Raw genomic sequence first — 16152 nt, forward strand, 5'->3', positions numbered from 1 at the left:
TCGTCTTCTTCACCTCCACATCTTTTTTTTATTTTCTTTCTAGCCATTTTCCCTCCGTATACTTCCCTTTTGTTCTCTCTCTCTCTCTCTCTCTCTCTCTCTCTCTCTCTCTCTCTCTCTCTCTCTCTCTCTCTCTCTCCTTTTTTCTTCCTTAACTGTCATTAGAGATATTGTTATTTTCTGTGTAGATTAAAGAGTCTAAAATTATCAGATGATATGAATGGGTGGTTAATGGAATAACTGGTTAACCTTCCCTATTTGTTTTCTGTAGCTTTCTTGTTTACTTTTTTCTTTTCTTTCATTTATCCTGTTCTTTATTTCTTTCATTTTTTCTCTTTGTCAGGTTTTACTTTCCGCCGTGATTTAATCAAAGTTATGAAATGGATTTAAAACAAAAAAAAACACGACAACATCAGCTGCAAGAAGAAAACAGTGTGGTGCAAACGAAAGGACGAACGCAGAATCCATTATTACGCACCCTTCTCATGTATCTCAGATAAAGCTCTGGCAGTTCAAAACTCTGAACTGACGACACACACCAAAGCTCCACAAACTTTTTGCGAGTCCTTAGCAAGTTTCACCAAAAGCCAGTTCCCTGAATACGCCCTCCTCCCTCCCCCTCTCTTCCCCCCTTCCAAGACTTAAGACGCATTGTCCTCTCGGTTCTCATGCCAGACACAGACCAGGCAATGCAGGTTTTCCCACAGGGAAGGAACCTGAGCCGTCCCACAGGACCTGATCAGAAGCCGGCAGTATCCCCGACCTTTGTTGGAAAGGAATCCTGGCCTTGTTATCACAGCTGTTCGAAGGTTTTCCCCAACTAGTCAGTACTGCACCCATGGTGAGCACGTCTGCGGATTCCGGCTTCCGGGATCGAAAAGTATCTGGACTGAATCTGGCACTGCGACATTGCAAGTGGGATTACTGGAGTGGTGGAACAAAATATGTGTGGAGCCACTCAGTTACAATAATGATGTGCGTTTAAGGTTGAGTGTAATGACGGTCGGTGCACCTGCCTGTCTGTCTTCAATCGCATGTTTTGTAGGAATACGAAAAGAATTTTTGTTTGTTTGTTTGTGTGTGGGGTTTTTTGTTTGTTTTTTTGGTTTTCTTTTGGTTTTTTGTTTGTTTTGTTTTTCTTTGGTTTTGTGTGTGTGTGTGTGTGTGTGTGTGTGTTGGTGTTTTTTGGTTTCTTTTGCTGTTGTTCTTGTTGTAGTTGTTTGTTTGTTTGGTCTTTACTTTACAGTGATGATTATTCACTATGAAACGAAAAAGAGGAATATGGTGATAAGAACATAAGAAAAAAGCCACTGAATGTGATTTTTTTTTATCGTTTCGGAATACAGTACGTTTCATTTCTATATTTTCGCACATACGCATTCAGGAAGGTATATAAGGGCCTTTATGGAGGTTACTCCTGCTGTTCCCTCATATTTCATTCCGCCTTGGCATTGAACACAACACACACACACACACACACACACACACACACACACACACACACACACACACACACCAGCGTCTGCTGACATATTATTTCTTCTTTTTTTCTTTCCTCCCTAGTCCTTTTTCATTAAAAGCAATATCTTACTGTTTTCTTTCATAGTGTAAATGACAAACAAAAGCATAATGATGTTTTCCTCACCAGTCTGATCATCCCTCTCCTCGTTATCGACGTCTTCTTCTTTATTATCATCATGATTATTCAATTCAATTCAATTCAATTGAAAATACTTTATCTGCTTCAACCAAAAACAGAAAATTTTCTTTAGGCTCACTTAAAACAAAATGCCCGTCAGCAAAACAAACAAACAAACAAAAACTGACACACCCTTCACTTATCACAATGCACACATCAATTATTATGCAAAAAGAAAAAACATGTGGGTAAGATACTATTACATTATGATTCTGAGTGTAACAGCTGTGTGTGTGTGTGTGTGTTACGTGTGTGTGCCTGCGTGTCGAGCGCACGCGCGCGTGCGTGTATGTGTACGTTTCAATCATCGTCTTCCTTAACACTGATAACTTTCTTCGTGTTTTTATCAACATCTTCATTATCATCGTCATCAACCTCTTCCTTATCAATGCCCGTGACTGGCGCAATAACCGAGTGGTTAAAGCGTTGGACTTTCAATCTGAGAGTCCCGGGTTTGAATCTCGGTGACGGGGCCTGGTGGGTAAAGAGTGGAGGTTTTTCTGATGTCCCAGGTCAACATATGTGCCTGAACCCCCTCCGTGTGTATACGCACGCAGAAGATCAAATACGCACGTTAAAGATCCTGTAATCCATGTCAGCGTTCGGTGGGTTGTGGAAACAAGAACATACCCAGCATGCACACCCCCGAAAATGGAGTATGGCTACCTACTTGGGATAAATAAACAAAATGGTCATACACGTAGAATGTTACATGACTGTCTGAGTGTGTATGTGTGCGTGCCTGAAATCTGAATGACACAGGAAACGAATGATTACTGAGCGCCCAGTGGTAGCCGTCAGTCGGCTCTACCCAGGTAGGCAGCCTGTTGTGCAAATGAGTTTGTAAAGCGCTTAGAGCTGGGTCTCCGAGCGAGGATAGGCGCTGTATAAATATCCATATCAATCAGTCAATTAATCATCATCTTCCTCCGCCAAACCAAGATCTTCATTGACATCATTATCATTGCCTTGTGATCATCTTCCTTTTCGTTACCAACATGGATGATGAATGATATGGGTACTTACCCTCCTCATTGTCGTCACGTGCATTGCATGACTGTCATCAGGACTGCATGACCTGGAGGTCTATGTTGGCAACACGGAGAACGTGACTGAAAACACGCTGTGCACGCGCGTCCCCGGTAACCCACACGTGCTGGACGTCAGAATTGTTTGTGACAAGAACCTTAGTGGGAGGTAAGAACACTTCTCTCTGTCTCTTTGAATCTCTCTCTGTCTCCGTCTCTCTCTGTCTCTCTATCTGTCTGTATCTCTCTCTGTCTCTGTCTCTCTCTCTCTCTCTGAAAGTATTCTGTCATCTCTCACTCTGCCACTCTCTCATTCCCTTTTGCTCTCTCGCTCTCTCTCTCTCTCTCTCTCTCTCTCTCTCTCTCTCTCTCTCTCTCTCTCTCCCTCCTTCCCTCCCTCCCCGCCTTTCTCTCTCTCCCCTCCCTCCCCGCCCCCTCTCTCTCCCTCCGTCCCTCCCTCCCCGTCTTTCTCTCTGCTCTCTCTCTCTCTCTCTCTCTCTCTCTCTCTCTCTCTCTCTCTCTCTCTCTCCTGTTTTTGGGGTTTTTTGTTTGTTTGTTTGTTTTTTTTCATTTTCAGCTTTTCATTTAATCCCCACGCTTGTTGATCCGTTGTTAAATTGCGATCCGACAATATTTGATGAGGCTCAAGGAGGGATTGATTATTACTTTCATTCAAATGTAATCAAACTGTTCTTTAAGATTTTTTTAAAAAAATCAAATTCTTTGAGAAGATTATCTTCATTTGATTTTTTTTTCTCTGTTGTGGGCGTCATCTTTGATTTTGCCCCTTTCTTCGCCGTGCTAATACTTTCTTTAAAGCTGATATTTAATCAGAATCAAAATTTTTTTTTCCTCTCTAATAATCTGTGTTGCGTTATATATATTTTTTTTTCTTTTTGCTTTTGTGTTGTGAATAAGGCTGTTCTGTTTTATGTTTGATTCTTTGCTATCGTCGGGTGTATTGCCGCGCTTATTTATTGTGTTTATCTCTTGTATTGTGTTTAGTGTGTTTTTCTTTGTCTTAACATTTTGCCGGCATCGGTTTAGTAGCTGTACGCGAGTTTCCGGCTCTGTCCTGTAACCATTTTATTATTTCATTTGACTGTTTGAATTACGTTCTGTGTTTTGTTATGGTTGTCAGTCGCGTTGTGTTGTTTTTAGTGAATGAAATGACTCGTGTTTCTTTATAATAGGTCAGTTCACCACTTGCTTTTCATCTTATGTCCACTGTTGAATTAAGTTGTTTTCAAGAGTTTTTTTCAATAGTGGCAAGTGTTAGATTCACTGTACTGTTCTGGGTCTCATTCAGAACTGAGTACTTAACTTCTCATGGCCTTTGCAGGAAATGGCGGCTCATTCAATCACACAGAAATTGAAACAGAATACAAACGCGAAACAACATCAGTAAAATACACAGAAAAAACGTACAGGAAAACGCACGCAAGCACGGACACACACACGCGCGCAGAATTACAATTATATGCCTATAAACAACCACACACAAAAAGGAAGAAAAAAAAAGTGCGTCGGCCGGGAGTCGAACCCGGATCGACTGCTTGGAAGGCAACCATGCTGACCGTTACACCACCGACGCGCCTTGCATGACATCTAGACTTTAACATGTTTTAGAGTGTAGGTTTCGTTTTCTCCCCCTTCCTAACATCCCCTCGCCTTTCCCACCACACCTCCTCACAGTTTACCCTCCAACCCCTCCTTCCACCATCACACGTTCATCTTCACTGATCCCCCTTCCCCACCCACGTCCCCCCCCCTCCCCCTTCCCTAGTCCTCGCCACTGTTATCTCTCCAACCTCTCTCACAAGTTCCCACCGTCACACGTTCATCTCCCCCCGCCTGCCCCCCCCCCACCCCACGCCCCCCCTCCCCGCCCCCGCCCTTCTGTCTGTCTGTCTGTCTCTCTCTCTCTCTCTCTCTCTCTCTCTCTCTCCGTCTCTTCCCCCCCTCTCTCTACCTCTCTCTCTACCTCTCTCTCTCTCTCTCTCTCTTAGTCTCTCTCTCTACCTCTTTCTCTCTCGCTCCGTCTCTTCCCCCTTCTCTCTCTGTCTCACTGCCTCCCTACAGTCTGTCTCTCTTAGTCGCTCTCACTTTCTTTCTCTCTCTCTCTCTCTGTCTCTCTCCCTCAGTCTCCCTCCCCCCCCTCCTTCCCTCCCTCTGTATTGACTCCGGGACAACACTATGTTCTGCATGGGAAGACAGGATTCCCTTCTCTCTTTTTTTTCTGTGACAGACCACCGCCTGTTTTTCTTCGTTTATTTCTTTTTCTTTTTTCTTTTTTTTTCATTTTGTGTACCATACTGGTGGTTTTCCCCTTTGAGACCTCCTACCCAGCAAACTACCTCTTCCAGGCTTTTCATTGTCAACTTCAAAGATAAATGAATTTGCTTTACTCCCGTATGTACTGATTTTTGATGGGTCTCAATTGCATGCAGGTCAGAAGAGCTCCAACTGTTTTTTGTTTGTTTGTTTTTTACTGATGAATATAATGCTTTACATGCCGTCTTCATTCGGAAATGAAATGAAGTAAACATTTTTTAAACGATGTAGATGGTGTGGGGGAGGGGTGTGGACAGAAGAAAAACGTAGATCACGATTTCAAGCACGACAGTTACATGCAGCTGACGGATGATTGCATGGTTGGTTATAGTATGTATTGTCTATTCACACAACAGTTAAAGTACAATTATTTGCGTTTGTCATTGTAAACTGACATGATCCGAAAATACAAAGAAACCCACTGACGGAGACAAGCCGCTGATATCTGTTTTAAATAATGGTGAATATCCCTGTTAATGCCGCTCCAGACTTTCACTGAAAGTTTGCATGTTATGTTCTTTACCTTTCATGTTGCGGCGATTAATATGCATGGTCATTACAATTTGCCGCCTCAATGTCCCTGACCTTCAAAACTCGCTCGGGATTTCTTCAAGTTTAAAGGAAAGGGAGAAAGTCTAGCTCAAACTACATTTTGCTTGTCACAGTCCATTTCTACAACTGATCAATACAGTTGCTATCACGATTTGAGTGTGGAAATCGTTTGACCGGCGTATCTGCCTCATTGTTTGAATGTAGAAGAAATTTTACTGACCGAGCATGTGTTTAATATCAGGTCTGTTTTTTTTATTTAGTCACACACGCATGTGTGGTACTAGTTTCACACTCTCACGCGCGCACACACACACAAGCGCACTGTACGCAGTGGGTTAAATTTGAAAGATGGGGAAAAAAGAAAAAAAAAACAGGAAAAAAATTGCGTCGGCCGGGAGTCGAACCCGGATCGACTGCTTGGAAGGCAACCATGCTGACCGTTACACCACCGACGCGCCTTGACACACTCTCCCGAATTTAAAGTTTTAGAGTGTAAGAATTCGTTTCCTCTTTTCCCTTTCTCCACAGCCATCTCCTTTCCAAGCTGCGTGGCCCCCCCCCCCCTTCCCTTCTCTCTGCCTTCACACGTCAGCATCCCTCCTTCCGTCGTTCCCCTTTTACTTGTCGTGGGGCTGCTGCTGCTTTCACGACTGTGCGACCGATACAGCCTGTGTCTTTCTTCCACCGTCAGACACAAGGTGGCCTCGCACTGAGCAAGTCACTTTTTGTCTGCATCTCTCTCTCTCTCTCTCTCTCTCTCTCTCTCACACACACACACACACACACACACACACACACACACAACACACACACACTCACGCGCGCGCGCGTGCATGCTAGCACGCACACACTGGCACACACACTCACACTGCAGGCAAACACAAACGCGCACATACTGTATGCACACACTATATTCACATTACGCATATCAGTAATACCATTCAAATTGAAAGGAATTTAAAGGACCAAACAAATAGACACACGCGCGCTTTCTTGTGCGCGCGCATTCACTGACCTCACGAGTTCACGTGTGGGCGCACGCACGGCACACACACACACACACACACACACACACACACACACACCGCACTCTTTCTTTCCCCTATCCATGTCATCTCTCTCTGTCTACCTTGCGCCCTCCTCTTTTGCCATCCGAGATACTATATGTATATAAATATTAAATACTTATAGGGGGCCTACATGCGTGTGTGCGTGTGTGTGTGTTTGTATGTTTGTAACCATAACGGGATTCGAAAATACATGCACATATTGACGAACAAAGTTTTCTGATAGTTTTACAGGGTCTGCTTGAGTGTTTTATCATGTTTTCCTCCCCACGTTATGCGTTTCCTTGAAACTGAGGGGAAGGGGGGAAAAAGAAAGACTTGGCCATTATACACGAGGAAGCTCTTGGCTATGCATCTCTTCCCCAGCCTTCGTCTCCCCAGTGGCGGAGTCTGCTGCACAGATCCATAGAAAAAAAAACAAAAACAACTGTGAATGCGTGTGTCTGACTGCGGCCTAATGTACAGGATATGTACGTTCGTGGCCTTGCGTCTCTGAAGGTTGCTTCTTTTTTTCTCTTTTTTTTTTTTTAGTGTGCTTTTTTGTTGTTTTTTTCTTTCAGTTGTTGGCTTCAGTGCGTATGCTTGCGCGCTTCGGTTGCGAAGTTGGAGTGGTTGTTTGTGCATGCTTGTTCCAATGTGTGATATTCCTATGTGTATTCTTCTTTTTTTTATGTACGTCCCTTGCATTTGTATGCCGTTCAAGGGATGTAAGTCTCGCGTTCTCTCTTTTCTACATGCGGGCTTCCGTTTATCCCGGCCGCCATTTTGGGAGCCGTATTCTGTTTGTCTGTTTGTTTTTTTGTTTGTTATTCTGTTCTTTTGTGTGTGTTTTTTTTTCAGTTGTTGTTTCTTGGTGTGGGATTTTATTTTATTTTATTTTATTTTTTTTTGCGTTTCTTTTTTTTGTTGTTGTTTTTTCCCCTTTTTTATTTGGGGGGTGGGGGGGGCTTATTCTTGATTTTTTAGGGGTCGCATTATGGCCATGCAGTATTCTGTTTGCATAGGATATTAAAAGACTGGCACGCAGTGAGATCAGTAAGGCATTAATAGGTCTGCATATATTCATGAACCCAGGAGACTGGAGGGAAAAAAAAACCTCTCTCACTCCCCGGGCTGGTTGTGCACTTGACATAGTAAATGACTGCTGCTACCTTGGCTCCATTGACACTTACACAAAATCAAGCTGCAAAATACAGTGAACATTTTGTTGCAACGCAAAATTCAGTCCCCTGAGCCAGTAGAGCGCGCCATGAATGTAAAGGAATGTCAAGATTTCTGCCTTCAAAATGCAGTTCCAGTTCAGGTACTCGTCTAAAACTTGGGAATTACAGACACTAGATGACTATGGACAAATTCTTCTTCCAATGAGTTTCAGTGACAATCCCAAATAAAATGGAAAACTGACATGGCAGGTATACTTACCCTCTCTTAAGCATCACAACCATTCAAACAGTGACTTTTTCTTTGTTTGCTGACGGGCATTTTAAGTGTGCCGAAAGAAACTTTTCTGTTTTGATTGAAGCAGACAATAAAGTATTTTTATTTTTATTTAAATTTGAATTTATTAGCAATGGGTCAGAAGAACTACGTATATTAGGTAACTTCGTTGCGATAACTTTTACAATGATGAGAGACTGAATGTTTTTGTGCCCACGGTGGAAAATTCACGCAATCGGGGCTGTAGAAGTAATTAATTAACGCCATTAAGTGAGTGATGGGAACAGTTTTTGATTTTGCCGGATGTCTCCATTCTCCCGAGATTGAGTACGTTCAACCGCGCGCGCACACACGCACACATTCTCTCTCTCCCTCTCTCTCTCTCTCCCTCCCTCTCTCTCTCTCTCTCTCTCTCCCCCCCCCCCCCTCTCTCTCTCTCTCTCTCTCTCTCTCTCTCTCTCTGTGCCGCGCATTAACCAGTCACTCTTCTTTTCTTAGGTGGAAGGGATTTAGAAATCCAGACCGGAGAGTATTTGTTACGTATTTGAAGACAGCTCAAACATCAATGCTTGATTCGACACACGAAAAGATTCACGCTTTTTCAAATTCAGATTCACACACATGAATTCCAATTCCCTTGAGATGATTTGATATATTTTTGTTTTCCTCTCTCAATTTGTTCCAGGCTTCTTTCTTTTTTCATTTGTTTCCTTGTCTGGGTCTTTCACATTCTGTGTTTTATCCCTCCTTTCGAAGCAAGAGATCGTTTCCTGAAAGCGTTTTTGGGTTTACTTTACATGACACTGCTTTGTGTGACAATGATAATCATTATTAATGATACGAATTATCATCGTCACCATCATGATGTATGTATGATAGTCTTTTTTTTTTTTTTTTTTTTTTTTTTTGGTACGCTTATCAAGTTCATCAAGTTTTTGCGCCTTATACATATTAGTAGTAGTAGTAGTAGTTCTTTTTTTTTAATGTATTTATCTTTCTTTCTTTTTTTTCTCAAGGCCTGACTAAGCGCGCTGGATTGCGCTGCTGGTCAGGCATCTGCTTGGCAGATGTGGTGTAGCGTATATGGATTTGTCCGAACGCAGTGACGCCTCCTTGAGCTACTGAAACTGAAACTAGTCACTCGTGTTCAACAATGACAACCAGAACAGCAGAGAAGGCATCTGCAGTCCTGATCATCTGGGCAAGAATACAGTGGAGAGCGTCTTGCCAAAGTTACATCCCCACTCTCTCGGCCAAGAGGGTTTTAGGACGGTCAGAGTTAGGATGGTTCCCAAAGGCCAACTAGCCCCCCTAGGCTGCAGCACTAAGAGCCAGTGCAACCATGCCTCCTAGTTTGAGTGTCATAGTCCTTCACAAAAGACTAAGCTGTAAATGACTTTCCATTGCAGTGGAGAAACCATTGATCATACAGCTCTCACTTTGATGTCGGCCCAAGTGTATATAAGCCGCGCTTTGGGCCAGTTAATAATAATAATAATTGATATCGTGTTTGCCAAAACGACTGGTCTGAAATATGTTGTCTAGCCTTCTACTGTGTTACTTTGTTGTTGTTGTTGTTGTTTTGTTTGTTTTTTTTTTTGTTTTTTGCTCAGCGTTATATTTTTAACATTTTATTGTCGGTTCATTTTGTTTCAAGACAGAAATGAAGACAACCTGAATTCCTTCAAATAGTTTGTCTCAAACTTATGTCACCAGTCAGAAATGTAATAGAATGTCATTTCACACACAATCACTAATTAATTCACATTTGCAAAGAGTTTGCAAAATGCCCGCATTCCAAACGATTTTCATGTTTTTGTTTGTTTGTTTTGTTGTTGTTTTGTTTGTTTTTGTTGTTGTTACTGTTGTTGTTGTTTTTGTTTGTTTGTTTTTTGTTGTTGTTGTTTTTTGTTGTTTTTTTTGGGGGGGGGTTGTTGTTGTTTTTTGTTGTTGTTGTTTGTTGGTGGTTTTTTTTGTTTTTTGTTGTTGTTTTTTTTGTTGTTGTTGTTTTTTGTTTTTTTTGGGGGGGGTCTTCTTCTTCTTCTTCTTGAAGACGCTTCCTTTCCAAAACAGCAATGTGCAAACCACGGCGCCACCACCATCGACCCCCACCCTCTTCTGCTCCCCCCCCCCCCCCCCCCCCCACCCCTCTATAATTAGAGGTAACAGGCCCCGTATCCTTTAAAGGACAATAAGCAGCGGATTGACAGTCACTGTATCCGAGGCTGTGCACACGAAGGCGGGGCCCGATCCTCTCCTTCCGCCTCTTTAATCTTCCCCGACCAGTCTTTGTATCGGCAGACACGCCCACTCCCACCCCCCTCCCCATTAAAAAAAAAAAAACTGGATTGTGTTTCCGTCTTTTCTTGTTTATTTGTTTTTCGTTTTGTTTTCTGATGTTTTTGTTTGTTTTGTTTTGTTTTTTTCTTTGTTTATGCTTAGCTTACAGGGTTTAAAGGGAATTAGACCGAGGATCAGTTCTTTGCATCGGCCATGACCCTCCTTTGACGTCACTAATCTCCGTCATGACAAAGAAATACAATTACAAAAACAGAAAGATTTTTTTTAAAGAATGATAGGAAATGTGGGGAAGAAAAGATAAGTAAAATATAACACCTGACCTTCACAACTCGCGGAGTACATGTGGTGAAGAGCGGGTAGGGGGAGGGGTGGCGACAGTCTGTTTTCTGCTCCTCACGTCTTTGGTAACGAAAAGTATGCCGCTGTCATAAAACCTCGGAATCTCTCTCTCTCTCTCTCTCTCTCTCTCTCTCTCTCTCTCTGACTCTCTCTCTCTGTCTGTCTATCTGTCTGTCTGTCTGTCTCTCTCTCTCTCTCTCTCTCTCTCTCTCTCTCTCTCTCTCATATGATGTATGTATATTAGAAATGCATGTATATTGGAAATATATATCACAATCTGTTCTCCCTATATATAATGTATATTAGAAATATATATCACAAATTATCCTCTCTCAGACAGATAGATCACTGTTATAGGTATTCCGTCATGCGTCTACTGATGCACACATTCTCACTCGCTTTTGCAGTTACGAACGCACGCTCTCACGTACACCATACAGGCATGCTTGTGTGCGCACTGTACACGAGCTTCGTTCTGTCAAAGATTAAGGGTTGGTATGGACCCCCACAGATATTTCAACTTTTTCCCTGGAACGTCTCGTCCAAAAAAAAACAAAAAAAAAAACCCAGCAACAAGCAAACAAAAGTTCGAGAAAGTAAAACTACAACAAAGTAATCAATTCTTAAACTGAAAAAAAAATGAAGAAAAAAAAAGTGCGTCGGCCGGGAGTCGAACCCGGATCGACTGCTTGGAAGGCAACCATGCTAACCGTTACACCACCGACGCAGCACGCTGGTGGAGAAGCCGGTGTCAGCTATGTTTGTTCCATTCCGAACACCCTCTTCCCTGTTCTACTCCCTCATTTCCCGCAAAGACCCCCCCCCCCCTTACCCCTCCATCCCCCCCCCCTTCCTCCCTCCCCCAGCCCCACTCAGACGTGTTTCACATCCGTCACGATGGCTTTTCTCCAGTAAAGCGTGCAACATGTGTCACTGCACTACTCCTTTCCGCAACGTGAGCAGGAATCCGCAGATATCCTGTGAATTATAACATGTCGGTGACAGCAGGCGTTCTCTAAGCACCTCAGGCAGTGTTGTTTTCAGTTGGTTTGCTTGTTTGTTTATATAGATAGAAAGATATATATATAATCTGTTTATATAGGTAGATGTATATGTATGTGTTCATATTTGTTTTTTCCTTAAAAAGGCTTGCTGGTCGTTTGACCTAGGAATAGCTTCGGAAAATGTGAAATGTTCATTGTTGAACGTTGTCTATTCTCTGTCTCACACAACCCATACCACCCCTACCCCCAGCACCCACCTCCAACCCACATACACTCTCTCTCTCTCTCTCTCTCTCTCTCTCTCTCTCTCTCTCTCTCTCTCTCACACACACACACACACGTGTAAAATTATAGATTTATCCGAACGCTGTGAAGCCTTCCTGATAAACTGAACTGAACTGCACTGCAGTCACACCCCTCACTCTGTGTGTGTGTGCAGGTGTTTCGGGGTCAGCATGTGGTACTGAATTGAACTGAACTGCACAGTCACACCCCTCACTCTGTGTGTGTGTGTGTGTGTGTGTGTGTGTGTGTGTGCAGGTGTTTCGGGGTGATCATGTGGAACTGAGCTGAAACTGAACTGCAGTCACATCCCTCACTCTGTGTGTGTGTGTGTGTGTGTGCAGGTGTTCCGGGGTCATTATGTGGTACTGAATTGAACTGAACTGAACTGAACTGAACTGCACAGTCACACCCCTCACTGTGTGTGCAGGTATGTCGGGGTCATCATGAGGACCCAGCCTGGCCGGCCAGAAAGCCTCATCATCTGTGAAGCCCTCGTCTATCTCATGTGACCGTCCTGTCAGCCTCCTCAGCCACACCCCAGAGGTACGGCCCTTGCGGTTGGCTGCAGCGAAATGTGTGACAGCCAGCTGTTTGACGTGAACGAGCCCCTTCAGTTTTGCAGCCCAAGGGGAAGGAACTGTTGTCACACACTGAGGAAAGGAGGGAGGGGTGGGTGGGAGGGAGGGGGGTCACAGCATTGTCGCCTTCACGTGATCACCTCGTGGAAGTGATTGTCAAAGATGTGGAGGGTTCGTGCTGAGACATGGTGGAGATTCAAAGATTAATTTTATGTCAAACAGATCATGTAAGTCGCGAAGGTAAAGAGGGAGTTTGAGATTCTGGTCATGGTAGGAAACGAAGGTGTTTTACTTATTATATTATTGATTGCAGAATTTTTAGGTAAATATTTATTCTTTTTCTTCACGTTTTTTTTTTTGTTTTGTTTTGTTTTTTTTGAATAATTATCTGAAAAGAGAACATTTTTGGTTTACGTAAGCTATTGTTATAATTTCTATACCTTTTAAGGAATACAATAACATTTTTGTCTTGTTCTTTTTATACAGATAACTTAAAGGAAGCATTTTGATGTCACGTAAGTTGTTACTGATTGAAGTCGTCAAAGTTAATTGGCATGAGGTCACATCAGCTGGAACAGAGCTGGGATCCAAACGGGAAATACAATGATTAATCGATTGGTTAATTAAGAAGCAAGTTGATTATCAGCATTTCCAGGAAATGCGTGGTGACAGATCGTTGTCACCCTCATGTAAAAATATTAAATTTTCGTGCACATTCTCTGTAAATTTGACATTCCAGCCTTGACTGACACAGATGAAGTTGGAAGCGTACTGGGAATGAAAGACGATTGGCTCAGGGTGAGGAAACAATGCTGAGAGACGGTGGTGATGACTGGTCTCGGAATGGGAAATCCGTGTTCATCGTTCAGTGTGCTGTTGCCGTGTATTTTTTTTTCGTGGACTGAAACTGCCATTCTTCCCCTTCTGACAACAATGAAATGTCAGACCATGTGAAATGTGACAGTTGTAAATATTGCTTGAAAATGTACAAACTATGGTTCCCAATCTTTTCGTGTTAAAGTCTCTTTTTTCTTTGCTTTTTTTCCTCTGACTAATGTACATACTGTGGCTCCAAATATTTTCGTGTTAAATCTCTGTTTTCTTTGTGTTTTTTTCTCCTGACTGTTATTTCGTATTTTCGATTTGGCCGTTATCGGAGCGCCCCCTCCAAACCCCATCCTTTACGAAAGAAGGGAAAGATGAAGGAAAAACTCATGGATTCACACATGCGGCAGTAAAGTTTGGACAGGAATTATTACGGATCTTACGGAGATTGCTTACAGATGATTAATTGCCCAGTTTGAAAAGTCTTTTTTTTAATATGAAAATGATGAAACAGTACTGTATGATGGAGTGTACGTTTTTTTGTTTTTTGTTGTTGTTTTTTAGGTTGTTGTTTTTCCTAGTCACAGAAATATTTTGAATTATGTTTCTCGGAACAGCAGTTTAAATTTCAGCGAACGTTTGTCCTTTTGACGATTTGTAAACCTGTTTCTAGTTTTTGAAATATTCAGCTCTTTTGATGTCAATCTGCAGAAAAAAAAACTATTGGAATGGCGTTGCAGTTTTTGTAGAATGTCTTTGGCAAAAGTCGCATTTTTTGGTTCACAGCACACCATGTACATATGACTTCTTTTTTCATGAGCCCGAAATCTAACTTTCGAATTTCGACTAATATTTTGAAAGGTTTTGTGCGATGTAGTGCTAAACATGATCCATTAAGTACCTTACATTTAGTTGAATTGTTGGTTTGTTTTTCTGGGCAGATGAAGCAAATATTCCTATTCTGTTATTTGATAATACTAATGGAATCCTTTCACACCGTAAACGCAACACTGTTACAGATAATGACAAAGAAAAAAAAATGTCGACTCAAACCGACCTCTTCCACTACCACCACCCCCACCACCACCCCCACCACCGACTCTCTAACCACACCACCACCACCACCACCACTTGCTGGCCTTCGACCCCCCAACCCCTCCCCTCCTCCCACCCCTCTTTCTCCTCATACATGTCCCCCTCCTTTGAAAGAAAAAAAGCCTGGTTGTATTCTTGTTGTTGCTTTTTTTCTTTCTTTTTTTATGTGAATACTTCACCCATACAAGTATGGTCTCGTTTTCAGCATTTATGAAACCTGTGGTTTCGCTACGGCTTGTAAAAAAAACCGACTTAATTGAAGTTTGTATGTTGAGAATGTCACTTTGTTCAGTTTTGTTTGAGCGTTGAAATGTGAATGTTAGTTTGTTCAAATGTCTAGCGTAATTTGAATATTACTTTGTTCAGTTGTGTGTGTCGTAATGTGAATGTCACTTGGTTCATGTGTTTGTGTCGTAATGTGAATGTCACTTGGTTCAGGTGTTTGTGTCGTAATGTGAATGTCACTTTGTTCAGTTGTTTGTGTCGTAATGTGAATGTCACTTTGTTCAAGTGTTTGTGTCGTAATGTGAATGCCACTTTGTTCAGTTGTTTGTGTCGTAATGTGAGTGTCACTTTGTTCCCGTATTTGTGTCGTAATGTGTCACTTTGTTCAAGTGTTTGTGTCGTAATGTGAATGTCACTTTGTTCAAGTGTTTGTGTCGTAATGTGTCACTTTGTTCAAGTGTTTGTGTCGTAATGTGAATGTCACTTTGTTCATGTGTTTCTGTCGTTATGTCAGTGTCACATTGTTCAATTTTTTTGTGTCGTAATGTGTCACTTTGTTCAACTCGTTTGTGTCGTAATGTTAGTATCAATTGTTCAGTTGTTCATATCGTAATGTGAGTGTCACTTTGTTCAATTGTTTGTGTCGTGTCACTTTAATACGTTCTGTTTGTGTCGTAATGTTGGTATCAATTGTTCAGTTGTTCATATCGTAATGTGAGTGTCACTTCGTTCGAATCCGTTTTCGTCGGAACTGAATACTTTCTCTGCTTGTAAATTCATATAATGGACGCTGTATAAACGGTTTGTTTGTCTGTCTGTCTGTTGTTTTCGTTAACTATCATTATTATTTATATTTGCTTTTATCACAGTCATCAGCAAAAATCATTGTTATTGTTGTTTTCTCATACTTGTCGCCGGTTTTTGTTGCTTTTTGTTTCTGTATTTGTTTTTACACTTTTTTTTATTGGGGGGGTGGGGGGGGGGGGGGTATTTTAATTTTTAGTTCTTTTATGGTCAGCGAAGGTGGGTGTGGGTTGTGGATCAGAGTGAAAGTGCTTAATCAACTTATGTGGTGTGGGCACGCTCGCGCGCGCGTGCGTGTGTGTGTGTGTGTGAATCTTGAATGTATTTTGTATTTACCAATGGCTTCTTTCCCTTGAGTTTCGGTATATTTGATTCAGTGCAAGGTTCACGGTGCAAGCTGAATTCGATTCGCGCTGAATCACAGTGGTGAAGCGCTGGCCTATGCGCCACAGAATAGGCGACATTTGCTTCCAGTATGATCAATGAAACTGAGTTGTCAAAAATAATCCTGTTCAGTCTTTCAACAATGAAATTCTGCCCCACTGAATTTAACAACCACACCTGGCCGACCATTTGAGA

At 42.2% G+C, this 16152-nt stretch overlaps 3 non-coding genes across 3 annotated transcripts; all 3 read right to left on the reverse strand.

The window, feature by feature from the left end:
* Nucleotides 1-4249: 4249 nt before the first annotated feature.
* On the reverse strand, nucleotides 4250-4321 carry Trnag-ucc (transfer RNA glycine (anticodon UCC)). The gene has a single exon. It is a non-coding gene; the product is annotated as a tRNA-Gly (tRNA).
* A 1675-nt stretch (nucleotides 4322-5996) lies between these two features.
* Nucleotides 5997-6068, reverse strand: Trnag-ucc (transfer RNA glycine (anticodon UCC)). Its single transcript has one exon. It is a non-coding gene; the product is annotated as a tRNA-Gly (tRNA).
* Nucleotides 6069-11412: 5344 nt separating this feature from the next.
* On the reverse strand, nucleotides 11413-11484 carry Trnag-ucc (transfer RNA glycine (anticodon UCC)). Its single transcript has one exon. It is a non-coding gene; the product is annotated as a tRNA-Gly (tRNA).
* Between the last annotated feature and the right edge of the window lie 4668 nt (nucleotides 11485-16152).

The sequence above is a fragment of the Babylonia areolata genome, chromosome 3 (genome assembly GCF_041734735.1).
Source record: "Babylonia areolata isolate BAREFJ2019XMU chromosome 3, ASM4173473v1, whole genome shotgun sequence".
Classification (NCBI taxonomy): Eukaryota; Metazoa; Mollusca; class Gastropoda; order Neogastropoda; family Buccinidae; genus Babylonia; species Babylonia areolata.